Source organism: Helianthus annuus, chromosome 10, assembly GCF_002127325.2.
Source record: "Helianthus annuus cultivar XRQ/B chromosome 10, HanXRQr2.0-SUNRISE, whole genome shotgun sequence".
Lineage (NCBI taxonomy): Eukaryota > Viridiplantae > Streptophyta > Magnoliopsida > Asterales > Asteraceae > Helianthus > Helianthus annuus.
The window spans coordinates 76,706,536-76,712,081 of NC_035442.2; positions in this window are offsets into that span (position 1 = coordinate 76,706,536).

The following is a 5,546-nucleotide window of genomic DNA, read 5'->3' on the forward strand; positions in this document are numbered from 1 at the left end:
TTCAGAAATTTAGAAAGAAAGAAAGATTTGAGCGATCGTCGAATGAAGCCGATGCGTGCTATTTATAGGATCTGATCTGGGGTTTCTCGCGGCCCGCGTGGGATTTGGGCCGGGTTCACGCGGCCCGCGTCAAATGAAGTCAACGGCGTAGCTTGGCCCACTCATCACTAGACTTGACACGGTGTTGACACGTGTCGGCTCCGGGTCATGCCACAAATCAGGACGCTCGCGGCCCGCCTTCACTTCCCCAAACATGTACGCGGCCCGCATCAACTAAGGGTTTTGGCGATATCCTGGTACACACTCGCGCGGCCCGCTTAAGCTTGAGGTGAGGCCCTACGCGGCCCGCCTCAGCTTAATAATTATTGTTTTTTATTTATTTTATATAGTATAATCTATCTTGGGGCTCGGTTTTCACATACGGGGTGCATATAAAGACAAGTTGATATATTTACAATATATATTAGGGTGTCAGAAATATTATGAGGATGTCGGTTTTACCAAGGGTTGTTATAGATATCCTTTCCTCTATCAGCGCATTCAGTTCTGCCTCAGTCGAAGGCATCGGTGGGGGTGGGGGTGGATTAACTGTTCGTGAACGTAGAGTTCTCCTTCTGGGTGGCATGATTCTTCCAAAGGAGAATATGATAAAGATTAGATGTTTATTTGTTACTAAATATTTTTACTAAGTACATCAAAAAATATTTATAACATTAATAGAAATATCGCCAAGAATATATCATGCGAGTAAATCAGTTAACACAAGCAATAAGACATGTACAATTAGACCATTCAATTGCATATAAAAGATAACACCAAGTTTTTCATATATATCAGTCAACCGGTTACATGATCGTTTGAAAGGAAACAAAATGGACTCGGGCTACATAACCCGGTCATACTAGTCTAGTACATAAAAAGTGGTAACAACTTCCTTCAAACTGTGCGATATGCTGTCTTCCAGTTGCCTTCAAAGCTCGGTGTGAGGTCACTATGTACACAAAAATGGGTAACTATAACCCGTTACAAAATATAACCTGCAAGTGAACGTCTATGGTGGAGGGAGGATAGGTGGTGGAGTCAGAAGTACCAAACTGTGAAGATGAGTAACCTCCTCCTCGAGTTCATGGACTCGACGGATAAGAAAGTCTATCTGCTACTCGAGCGTCAGTACACGAGCACGTAAGTCAACTGGTGGTAACTCAGGTTGTGGTGGTGGTGGTGGAGCATGTGGTGGTGAATGAATAGGTGGGGGTGGAGGTCTAGCCTCAGCAAGCTGCTGCAGCTCATGGAGTCTGCTAAAGAGTATGTAGACCTGAAGCTGTAACGAGAGGATAAGGTCATCAGTAGAGACGCCTGGATAGTGAGATGGATGGTACGGGTCTGCAGTAGGCATACCATGTGGTGGAGAGTACGGTGTCGCAAGATGCTCGACTGGAACATGCGGTGGATAATAAGAGTCGGTCTCTCCAGGTGGGATATGTGCGTATCCTGAAGGTCCTGCCTCGTCTGGGTGACAAGTGGGAAATCTGGTAGGAGCAAAACGCATGAGTCGTACATGACCTGTAGATCCATCAGAAATAGAGGCCTGAATAGGCTCATCAGTAGGTGCGTGAACTGGGGCATGCAGTGGAGTAGAGTTCTGAATAGGCACAGGGATGACTGGCTCAGCTGGCATGATATCATCCCCAAAGTCTGGGTATCTCTGTAGGCCCACGACCTGGAGTGCAGATGAAGTAACAGATGCACCAGAGAGAACATCTGAGTCGGTATCTGAGTCTGAAGAAATATCCATCACCAAGACCACAGGTGATGCGACATCTAAAATAACCACGTCAAAAACTTCCCCATCTCCTAAGTCAGCATCCACGTGATCCACTCGAATCACTGGAATAACTGGAATAACGTCATCGTCATCGTCGAGGTCGACGATAAAAGGTATGGCAGCAAGAGGAATGATGTCAAAAGGTATAACCTCAACCACGTGTTCACCCTCCGGGTGACCCATAATAACTATGTTGTTGAGCAGAGGGGGAATAGCTAATACATCATCATCGATAATGTCGTCTAGTAGTGCGAACAGCTAAAAGTCGTCCAAATCGTCATCAGATGCAGACTCGTTGTCTGATGTAATAACCTGAACCTCCGGCACATACTCGTCATCGGATACTAACTCCATAGGATCCACGTCGTCGTACACATTGCTACCCTCAGATGAAGACATTGTAACCTAGGAAATAAGTTGTTCGACATATATATTAATAATTTGTTTTCACTTTATATATATACACGAAATGTATGATTTCACACAATGTTCATTTTAAGTTATCCTAATTGAGTCGTGTGGATTAACTTAAGGTTTCATGTCTACCATTTAGAGATTAAGACACTTAATGTCCTTGCTTGATTTGTATGAGATGAATTCTTGTTGAAATGGACCATGAAAAATGTTTATGCAAATGAAAACCTTTGTTTATGTGTAAATGGTTTTCGTGAGAGATCCCTAGTGATTGTAGACTTAGACTTGAGAAAGAATCCTGGTTCACTACAATCGATTCTCTGATACCAATCTGTCACACCCGCTCATGGAAGCGCGAGGTGTGATCTGTATGGTTTTCATTGCATAAATATCGAAGTACGTGAACATACTATATGAATAAAACATACTCCATTGCCATTACATAATTGTTTCAAAAGATCACGACATAAGTTTAGTGTGTCGGTTACAAACCATTAACATAAAAAGTAAAGTGTCATTGTTTAATACATTATATTGAAAGTAAACTACTCAGGTTTAGACCATTATATTGCCTCAAAGAGGCGGTATATAGTAGGAAAACCCTCCAAAAGATGGCATGGAGTTCTGATACTTGTATCCTTGTCTAACATGGTCCATTAATTACCTGAAATACATGTTATGTTGAAAACATCAACAAAAGTTGGCGAGTTCATGCAGTTTAGTTGTAAAAGATGAGTTGTAAAATGTATGATGTTGTATGTAAGCGTCAATGAAATCGTTGATCATTAATGTTTTGCAAGGACATTAATATGTGTGACGAAAAAGGAAGCAATTCAAACCTAGACAATTTTGTGTCGACTACTATCGACTGGGACACAAACGCACTCTTCTGTATGGGTCCACGACCAAGAGTGGGGCTCGCCAAAACCCGTTAGATCTAACCCCTTGTACCTAGGTCCAAACTGGATTAATGGTGCTTAGATGTATAACCCTATTCACACATGATCTAAGGTGTTTCATTCCATGACTTAACATACAATTGAACATGTAATTTCCCCGATAGTTGTAAAACATTTAAAATGAATAGGGGACGTGAACTCACAGAATTGAGTCCGTGAATTGTAGATAAATGTGATCTCACGTGCGGTCGTCCTGAATAGTGTCACGACCTACAAACGTCCCTATATTTGTTAGACACTTCGGTCTTTGTAATGACTCGTGTACAAGTCTTTTATCTTGAATGTGTGTTAAGACTTGTATGTATTTGTTATTCGTTGAACTGTGTCTTAGATGTATTAACTGATAACTGTTTAGTATATATATTTCGTCAAATATATATATTCTTGTATCTCGTGAGTTGTACCGTAGTTGTATAATTGTGTTTTCACCAAGTGTTAGGTGATGTGAATGTGTATATCGTTGTACGTATTGGAATACGTATATCCGCGTGTTTATTGTATGTGATCTTGTATTCTTAGAATATATATACTTATATATTCTAAGATATATTTCATAAAAATATATAATATTTACTTGGTAAAAAGGTATAAAAATTATCTTAAAAATAATCTATTTTTAAGACTAGTTCTAAAAATATAATTTTAGTCTTTCACTAAAATAATATGTTTTAGATGGTAAGAAATATATATATGTATGTTTATATATTTCAAAAAAACAATACCCTTTTATTAAGATAAACCATAAGTAATATATTTTGTATACTTGTAGAAAATATATAGTTACTTGTTCGGTTTAGAAAACGTAGTTTACCAAGTCTTTGATATATGACATATTATAGTCCGAAATATTCATATAGTCCGTTTATTTGTCCATATGTCCGATTTGTCCATAAGTTATGTCCGAATATTCAGATCGTCCGTAAATTGTTTTTAAGGTGTATTTATGTGTAGTCTTGTAAGACTTTAGTTGTAATGTGTCTTGTGTTTATTTGTACCATTGTATTCAAGTTCCTAACTTTCATATATATAACTAATACAATCAAATAACACATAGCACATAAGTTGTTAAGATAACTAAATATATATTTTCTCAAAAATATATATTTATATCTAGTTTTGCTTTTATGAAAGCTACTCTTTCAAATCTTTTTATTCTAGTAAAGATTTTGTCAAAAATGATAGTTTTTATAATATATGATTTTTAAGAAAAATGGTCATATTTCCTTTGAAATATATACTTTGCCATGTTTAGTAAAACATATCTTTTTCTTTTAAAAATCACCAACAATTTACTCATAACATTTTTAACAAAAACATATGAGATTTATATCATAAACTTAACAAGATGAAATCATAAACATGTAGGGTTTTGGTATGATCTTTACATATGTTTACTAGTTCAAAAACCATGCTTTACTTCTAGTTTTATCAAACTTTTATACAAACCCTATCTATATGTTTCTTTTTATAATTTTGTAAAAGTATTATTTTTAGTGAAAAACCTCATATACTTTAACAATACCCAAGATTATGATCATCCATTTAAACATTATGTTTAACAAACCCTTTAATATTTTCATGTACACTTGTTAGATCCTGTTTTTAAACATCATCTAACAAGTTATTCATATGATATTCACCATAACTAGATCAAATATACAAGAAATAAGCTTTAAATCACAACATAAACAATATTATATATTATGATTTTTATTATGCTTCTTTGTATTTTCATCTTATTTTGTATGAATGGTTAGTTAATACTTGTTCTTTTAACAACATATACATAAATAAGTATGAAAAAGATATTTTTAGAAGGCTCACTTCTAGCACTTGTGGCTAGGGATGATCTAGATGATGATCAAAGCAAAGAAAAATGTTGATCTTGATGTTTGGAAGCTCTTGAATGGAAGGAACTGCTTGTTTCTACATGTGGTTGCCTTAGATTCTCCTAAGATCCATGTAACTCCATCTTGATCATCAAAGAAATGCTAAAAAAAGTGAAGGTTTTGATGGTGTTCTTGGCTAAAATGATGAAGGTTGAGAGAGTTTTAAGTGTGTGTAATGTAAGGTGAAATGAAGAAGTAATGTGCTTAGTAAATCTTGTTCATAAGTGTTATAATCTTTCACCACTTGCATCAACTTGCAACAAGAGGTAAATATCTAGGATATTTTACCAAGTGGGCAAAGGAAGAGGGGGGTCCCACATGGGGGTGTCGGCCGAGAGGTGTGGGGGGGTCATGCTTGTGAACTTGTTTCACTTGTTAAAAGTGTTGGAATTTGTTGAAAATTATTAGAAAAAGCTTTAGATGTTTAAGTGTTTCAATGTGTTAAGGGACCATTACTAG